Source organism: Saccostrea cucullata, unplaced genomic scaffold (assembly GCF_032062105.1).
Source record: "Saccostrea cucullata isolate Sc308-1 unplaced genomic scaffold, CSIRO_AGI_Scuc_v1 ctg1172, whole genome shotgun sequence".
NCBI classification, from domain to species: Eukaryota; Metazoa; Mollusca; class Bivalvia; order Ostreida; family Ostreidae; genus Saccostrea; species Saccostrea cuccullata.
Genome location: NW_026920210.1, coordinates 59,045 through 68,572, shown reverse-complemented (window position 1 = coordinate 68,572; position 9,528 = coordinate 59,045).

Genomic DNA, 9,528 nt, shown 5'->3' with positions numbered 1-9,528 from the left:
GCCAATTCCCTTCTATTTTATACATGCTAAAATTTCAGGAAAAAAGATAATTAATGATCTCATAAAAAAAAAACTACCGTCATAGTTATTTGCGCATAATTTTTGAGAAAATTTGTATCGCTCTAAAAAGTGCATGCGGGGAAAAGGTAACGTCACATTTCTATGACGTATATATTTAATGTATGTTGCGTTACAGATCAGTAAGTTGAAAAAAGTTAATAGAATTTTGAGCTCTTAACCCTTAGCATAACTCTGTTCGTTATCTCCACATATTTCATCAAAAGTTACGTATTAAATCAAATCTTATCAACAAATTAGTAATTTCATGATCATTTGAGGAGCATTATCCAGTGTTTCTCTCTGGAAAACGAACAGAAAAAGACAAAGCTGCATTTTTCAATTAGAAATGTAATCCACTATAGTGTTCATGTTCTTCATCATAAAAAACTATAGTCCTGCTGGACACGTTATTACAGGTGACATAAATATATTTAATAATGAGGACTTCAAATCACTAATTTTAAAAGATCCTTAATAAAGGGAACCCCGATCCTTTAACTGGCGTTGGATTTCATAAATATTTTGGATTCTGTTGAGGATTACGCCAGACGATGGGCCACATATGAAAAAGGAGATGTTGACACTTTGTCATAATGGATTAAATGTATCATGCAGATCAATGTTAAAATCACATATTAAAAGATTGAGTGAAAAAATGAAAACTATCAATCATTCTGTATTCAATAATCCAGAATTGAAAAAGAAATTGAAATAGATTACATGATCAGTACATACTGATCCCTGATGACAAAGCAGGTAACAACATTGTCTTCGTTTGCTAGGCTTATTATATAAATTGTATTTTAGATGTACTTGGATTTAATTCTGTAAGTGATTATCCAACTAATACTCATAGTTCCCTTTCTAAGGAGGAAATTCTTCAAAAACCACATGTCAGTTTTGATTGTTTTTAATATCCCAAAGAATTAAAATAAATTTGAACTACCATATATATTTTGTGTTTCAAAACTTCATAGGACTTCAAAGATACATAGTAGGTTCCAGTAAATATTCAACGAAGCCTCTTTCTTTACTCCCTACTAAGATATTAAGAGAAGTGAAGGAGAAACTTCAAAAGTAGTGTGCAACAATATATTCAAGAAGTGTTTTAAATCAAATGTGGATACGTAAAAATTCCAGGGAACCTTTTTTTTAGACATTTTGAAATCACACGATTTTACCAAAATCAACAGTTTAACAAATAACGACTTTTCAATTTTATACACAACCATTCCCCACGATAGAATCAAGTCCAGTTTTTTTTTATATCATTGACAGTTGCTTTTCAGTAAAAATGGAACTCATAAATTTACTAACTTTGTCATTGGTCATTTGCAAAATTATTTCGTTAAAAATATTCTGATCGTACACTCAAGTACTCTGAGGTCAAAATCAAAAAGATGCTCGAGTTTCTGATTGACATTATCTTTGTGGTTTTTGAAGAGAAGGTCTTCCAACAATCTATTTGAATTCCCATGTGTACCAATTACACCCCGTTATTAGCAGACCTAGTTTTGTATTCACATGAAGCAGAATTTATACAAAAGAAGAAAACACTTGCTGTGGCTTCAACTCAACATTTAGATATATCGACTATATATTGTGAATTAACAATTGTAATTTGCATTTCTCACATCGTAACGATATATCCTGGTAAGCCTGAGATGAAAGATACCACAGAATCTGACATAGTTGGTTCACATTTGGATATTTTACTTGAAAAAGACGTTAATGGTAATCTAACAACCAAGCTCTATGATAAACGTAATGACTTTAACTTTTCTATCGTCAACTTCCCTTACTTATACAGCAATATACCTTCATCACCTGCATACGGAGTATATATATCTCAGTTGATTCGATACGCAAGAGCATGCTCTATGATAAACATGATTACTTTTACTTTGCTTCCCTTACTTAAGCAGCAATATACCTTCATCACGGAGTTAATATATCTCAGTTGATTCCATACGCAGGAGCATGCTCTACGTATGAACATTTTCTAAAACGAGGTAAATTTTTTTTTTAAAACAAGTTGATGAAACAAGAATATCAGCTGTTTCGTTTAAAGTCATAATTTCGTAAGTTCTATGGTCGATATAATGTCGATATAATGACAAATGCTAACGGACGTTTTTCATACTCATTATTAGTCCATTATTTATACACTGAATTGGCGACGGATTTTCCCTTTTTTTCGCTATCACGACAAGGAGCACACGGTAGGTGTGACCGGTCAGCAGGGGATGCTCACTCCTACTCCTCTATGGCACCTGATCCCACCTCTGATGTTTTAGAGGCCCGTGTTTGCTCTGCTCCTATTTTGCATTGTTTTATGTACTTTGATATTGAATACTGTTTGTTATCTCCATACCCTTCATATCTGGTATACTAGTACCTACCACAGACACAAATGATAGCCAAAAAACGGCATCTAATGGAAGCAAATGTGTGTGAAAAAAACTGTATAGGAATATTCTCCAACTTTAAAATGGAGAGCTTTGGTCAGCAGTTGCAGAGTCTGGGTATGCAATTGTCTTTGGCAAATAATGTTAATCCATTTTGTCCAATGCTGCTCAACTGAGTTTAAATCTGGCGATTTAGATGTCTATGGAAGAAACAAGTTGCTGTTATTTAGTAAGAGTAAGATTGTCAAACTAGCCGTATGTGACTGTATATTGTCAGATTGAAACACGGCTCCAGGATACTGCAAACTTATAAAGGCATGACTGTATAGGTTGAACATTGTAAGAGTGCCCTTTTCCGTCAAAGTCGTCCTTTTAATATGAACAAATACAGTCTCACTTTTACGTAAAACCGATTTCCGTATTATTACACTACCAAACCATATCTGACAACGTCCTGAATGCAGTTTTCTTTCTAACGGTTCTTACTAGGCCTTAGCACTTTTAAGCTTTTAAACTTAACATAAGCTTACAGATAAACATTCTGGACTAGTAGCAAAACCAAAATATTCAACGGTGCTGCTGTGGCCATACTCTGTTTATCTGATATCCTTGAAGTCGATATTTGCGGTGTTTTGGTATCAGAACAATGGGATAAATAATCCCCATGCAATAATTCGAGCACTTCATCGTAAGCTGCAAACAGTCTTGTTGGATGTTTTGTGCAGTTCAGGAAATGCTAATGCTGTAGACGACGTCATAGTGACACATTCATGAAATTTACGTAATCCTCTGAAGCTGTCTTGTGCTTCTGATGCCACATGTGGTCTGCCATATTTTTTGTGACGACTATGTCTACCTTATAAATAGTATATGTTTTATAGGTTATATATGGTGCTGTGCTTGATATTAAAACCTCTTGCAATAGAACTGTGGTACACCTGCTTCCAGTCGCCCATTTTCCTTTTTGTGATATGCAACATTTAGATGCACAGCATTTTTAGATAGCGTCAATTTTCAAATAAAACCAGAATAAAATTTTCGAGAACCCCTGCTTTTGATAGCCCCTTTGTGTCTAAAGAATTGCATCAGAAACCAACAACTGAAAATTGAGATCTAAATTTTCTTGAGCATTTTACTAAATCAGATCTTTTTGTATTTGAGATTTGTAGAATAACTGTGCAGTTAACAACTGCATTTAAAAATTCTCATATTACTATAATGAATCAAATCCATCTAAAATAAGGAATGACAAAGCAATCTTACATTTGTCTTTGGGGCGAACTCTCTATCATTCTCGCGCATGTGTAGTATGATGTTTTTCCAAGGAATCCGGTTAACCTCGCTTACAATTATATATCTTCTGCGCTTTCTTTCTTCAAACGATTTTTAGAAACAAATTTAAACTTTTGAGGTTATAATAAAACAATACAATGACGTAACAATACCGATAGAGCATTGTAGTTGCTTATAAATGTCTGCGTTATACAAAAAATATAGAAGTGTCAAAGTCGAACTATTTAAGGACATTCGATCCTGAGCTTTTGAGTGGATTTTGGTCCTGTCCTTCATCTATAAAATTGTGCATCATTTATAAGTTCTAACATTAAATTTAAATTCTGCAATGCAAATTGAGATATATTCAATGAAAAACCACGAGTAAATTCCATTCAAGTAGAATTAAGCTAGGAACGATATTTTGTGGCGGAAGAATCTTCTATAAGAAAATGATCGTTTTTTTTTTAACTACAGTCCCTGAAACGATCTACTTTCCCACCTGAACGGTGAGCGAACGCTGAACGAACGGTGAACGCGAACGCAGAGCGAACGGTGAGTGAACGATGTGTGAACGCTGAACGCAACTTGGTGAACGATGTGTAAACGTAGAACGGTGAGTGAACGCAGAACGCGAACGGAACGCAAACGGTGAACGGTGAACGAACGGTGAACGCAAGATGAACGATTTATTCGGAATGCCTCTGATTTTTTCCCTGCATTTGTAGACAAGTGCAAATTATATATTTTCCAATTTTATCGGAACGTCAGTTTTAGTTTTTGTTGGAGCCGAGGCTGACGTCATTACTCGTCACGCTGCGGCCAGAACCACATGTCTGTGTGAACGTCGCAGGCCTTAGAATTTTATATTTCAACAATATTTCAGTATCCAGGTGTGTATTATGTATTTTTGCTACTTTTTACCTAGTGTGCATTTATGTAAATCATTATAGTATGCATTCCTTAGAATTCCATGATTTGTACATGAGTTGTGTATTCGGTGAACTTATTTCCCGCCAGACGCTACATGTGCGCTAGTTTAGGAGATCATACAGATCAATAGAATTTATAGAATTATTAAGTAGGTAATAATGTCATATGTTTCTTGATCATAGTTATGCATAATAACGAGGTTGTTGCAACTTTATTTCTCATTTAAGTGTAATAAACATGACCTTGTGAAATTTGTATGTAGTATTCCGGAATTACGGATTCCTCAGTTCGGAACTAGGTCTAGGTTTTACTTTTAGTAAGCGATAAATGTTTCCTGTTTGTTTGTTTACCGATAAGTTGTTTTCATTTGTATACATTGAATAGTGATTCAAGGTAAACTAAACATGTAGAATAGATTGTATGAATAAGATTTCATGATGTAGCAAATGTTCAATGATTTCTATACATTTTAATGTCATTTTTGTTCATATTGATAAGGGAATAACTTGTCTCTGTAAACTTTGACTTGTGACCCTGATGTATGAAATATCAGTTTCATGGAATAGATGTTGATGGTTAAGTCTATTACTTTTCTTGACTGTATACATGTAGAAGTCTGTTATTGGGTAACGGCTATGTATATTATTCTTTAATAAGAGTCAAGCTAGGTATTAGGACAGTTGTTTATTATAGAAGTCAGTATCTGTGTCATATTAAGTTGACCAGTTTAATCATATTAGTGTTAACTTACACTTTATCGTGAGTACATAATAGTACCATGTGTTATAGTTAGTGTAGTTCTCACTATATATGCTTGTATATGACTTTAGTGTTCAGTAGTTTGATAGTTATAGATGAACTACTAAGTTTATTAAAGATAACATGAACCATCATTCAGTATATACACTTTGTAAATACTTTATTATTGTACTTTGTTCTTTGCAGATATCATTGCTGCCTTATGGTTTTACTAAATAAATTGGTGAACCTAAACAAAAGTCTTATCGCTTGGCTACACATTTAAACTATTCCGTTGTATTTTAATATTAGATGCTAAAATATAAATAAACAGTGAATAAATAATTCAAACAATTTTTTCTGCACATACATGTGTACGTATGAAATTTTAAATCAATATTTTAATAACACTATTTTTATTGCCGTAAAACACGAGTAATTGTTAACGAACACGTGTAGTATAAAAGATAAAATTAATATACTAGTTCTGCTTAGTCTTTTAACTAATAAAAAATGTGGACTTCAGAAGAGAAAACTACTACTTATAGAATGAATTTATTACATTGTACCACAGTTGTAAAAACTATATACATGTACTATATAGTTCGATGTCACGGCGATTCAGTGTAAAATAATGATTTTTTATTAATTTACAAAGGTCTGATGACGTATTACATAAAAACACTCGTATTTTTAAAATTTAAATGCAATAATATTAGATATTTATTTGCTATTTTTATTTTGTATAATTATTTTTTTAGCAGAGTTTTACATGTAAATGTATATCTGAAGACATTTCCCGACTGTGATTATACTCGGAGAAGATAATGAAAAGAGGCATTATAATCATTTGTAGTAGATTAGATTTTCAGAACTAAATAAATAATATATTGTTGTCATAGTTTTATTTAACAGGACAAATGTAAGAACAAGACAGACTTTAGAGAGAGAGAAAGAGAGAGAGAGAGAGAGTTAAGCCCCCTTGATTCTCAGATATCTGTTGCATCGAATAAAAATTCATATCATTTTTTTCTTCTAATATTCCAGGCAATCAGAGTAATCATTTTTTGGGAAGAATAACAAATCCATTTGACAGTAGCCTAAGCATCGGCTTTTATTTTCCGTCATTAATTGACACGGTTCACCCGAAGTGCACGTGCTTGTCCTGGCTGTCAATCAAAATAATTTGACACAATGGAGGTGTGGAAATCTCGCTTCACCGAACATGCCGAAGTCAAAGAGTCGATTATTATTTCCAAGAAGTTTTAACATTTTTTACATAATTTCTACATTTGATTTTCGCTTTTCTACGAAAAAAAAAATAAATAATGAAAATACATGTATATACCTGGAAGGAAGATTGGAATTGAATTTGAAACATAATTCCTGCCAAATTAAAATACCAATGTCGGCACATGTATGTATATAATGACTGTGTTGAAGTTTGTTTTCAGAATGATTTTTTTGTGTTACAATACACATTCGATATTAATTGATATATACTGAAAATACTAACTAAGGATTTGATTTTGGGAAAAAAGGGCGCCGGGAGGGGGGGGGTGTCTTTATCATACTGAATGGCAAACATATATTTTGTTACGGTGAAGGAAGGGTTTTTCCTTTCTAATAATACACTTTATATATGTGAAGTAGAAAAAATTCTAATGTTTTACATTTTAAACAGTTGTTTTTTTCTAAAATTTTAAATCACACTATCAATTAAATTCGCTCTATTAATATTTAATTAACTGAATATCTGCAGTACTGTTCATAATTCCCAGACCAATATGTAGTTCTACCATGTTTTTGTGCATATTTTCTTTAAAATAAGTGTTAGAAATAATTTTTTTGTTCATTCTTGTCTTGTAAAAGACTTGGATTATTATCCATCCATATACGATTTGTCGTCTTTTACATTACAACAAAATGCCGCGCTTGAAGTATTTGTACATTGTCCTTATTTAAATTTTATATTTTAGCATCGTTCTACTTACATGTAGGTTATTAATGTATTATTTTCCAGGGAAAGTGTATGGATAAAGTAACAGCTAAGTTATAATAATAGAAATTTAAATATCGTAGATACTTTTTTTGCATTGAAATAATTATTCTTCAAACACGATATCTTAGATATTTAATTAAGAAACATGTAAATCCTTACCATCAAAAAGATACGTCCTTTCACTTCGGAGTTCCGAATGACAATAAAGACTGAACGGTGAACGCAAGGTGAACGCAAAGTAAACGGAACGAAGAGCGAACGGCGAACGTTTTGTGAACGGTGAACGCGAGCGCACGGTAAACAGTGAACGCAAAACTGTGAACGGAGAGCGAACGGTGAACGCACGCTGAACGAACAATGAACGAACGGTGAGCGAACGGAAAAATGGGAAAGTAGAACGTTTCGGGGACTGTATAACAGTATTGTTTATTTTAGATTACTATTTTTCCATGCTGGTTACAGACAAAGCGGGTTTTTTTTTTACAGTGAAATGTATTATGGTGGATCTTATATATCCATTAAATTATTTCTTATGAATTCTTTCAACGAAGTCAGACAAATAAATATATTCTGAAAATCCAGGAAAAAATTGAGCCAATTTCAACGTAAAATTGACACTTATTTTTATCATATCTGAAAATTTACATCATATACCCCCACTTTTGATGTTCTTTTCGAAATATTTAAGATAACCTTGACCTATTTGCTTAAATTCAGAAAAAAAGTTTAAGACTTTAAAAAAATTATCTTGCTTATTAAATTTTCAATGCCAGAAAAATTACATTTTATTAGTGCAGAAAGGTCAAATAATTGATTATGAGAAACAATTTGAAACTTTTTCTTAGCCACAATCTTAAAGTGTCTTTCTTTTAAATGGACTTAGAGTTTATTTTGTTTCATGCTTTAATTCGATAAAAATATTAGAGAGAAACGGAGAAGATGTAATTTTTAATTAAGACACAATTTTCAGTGCAAAAGGTCATATTAAATGTACTGTAGCGCCAAAAGAAGAATATTGAGCCTCATTTTTTGATTTCAATTTTAATTAAGCTATGTATGAAGAAACTAAAAATATTCTTGACAAAAAAAGTTTAAGACTTTAAATATTAGGATCCAACGGGTTGCTGCTGGTTTTATCAGTTGTATAAAGTATTTCTCCTTGTTTCATCTTTTCACTAAATTGTCAGTATAACGTTTAAAAAACGGAAAAATAATCTGAATCCGGCCACAAATATCCAGATGTCCGCTTATTTTTTATTTTTTGTATTCAGGCTGGTTAATGTGTAGTTTGTGTATGCGAGCACGTATACGTATGTGGTTCCAGTTTCCCAAATATAAAATAGTCCATATCCTGCACATGTAATACAGTAAATTACGTTTTTAAACTTGCATGTCATGTCTGCTTAAACAATTAAATCTTTATTCCCGAAATTAAAGTTTGTTCCACAAATGAAATCGGAATGCTTTTTGACTTTTATTGATTTTTGTTAATGAAATGAAGATTTGCGTAATATCCGTCGTAGATTCCTGAATTGTCTTTTGTTGTTAAGAAACATTTTCTAAAACTTTTGACATTTTCCTCATCGGTTTTAGAACGTTAACAGTTTGTGCGTTGGATTGTGCATAGCAACAATATGTAGGCCTAATACCTTTCAATCTGAGTTTTGGCTTCTGGTAGCATTGATAACTAACGGATATTTTCTGTCAAGTTTTACCGCCTCAAGTTTCTAATCCCGCCTTCAATAATACCTATAGGAAAACGCTTTTCAAGAAGAAACGTTTTGAATTCACTTAGACATTTATCTCTTATTTGTTTGTCACTTAGACATTTATCTCTTATTTGTTTGTCACTAACTATAGTACACATTATTCTTGCTATGCAATAAGAAATTGGACGTATTGAACGGCTTGGACGGCAAGAACTAAAGTGAAGGTATTGATAGGTATCTGCTGGTTTATAGTAAATATCCGTAGATAACCGTTCCTTACGTTTGGTTATTAGCAAAAATAGAATGCTTCGAGAACTTTTGTCCCTTGTAAAATTGATGTCTATAAAACGATAAAGTGTTTCCGTTTTAACAAGTGTTGCCTTAATATTTTATTCACATATTGAAA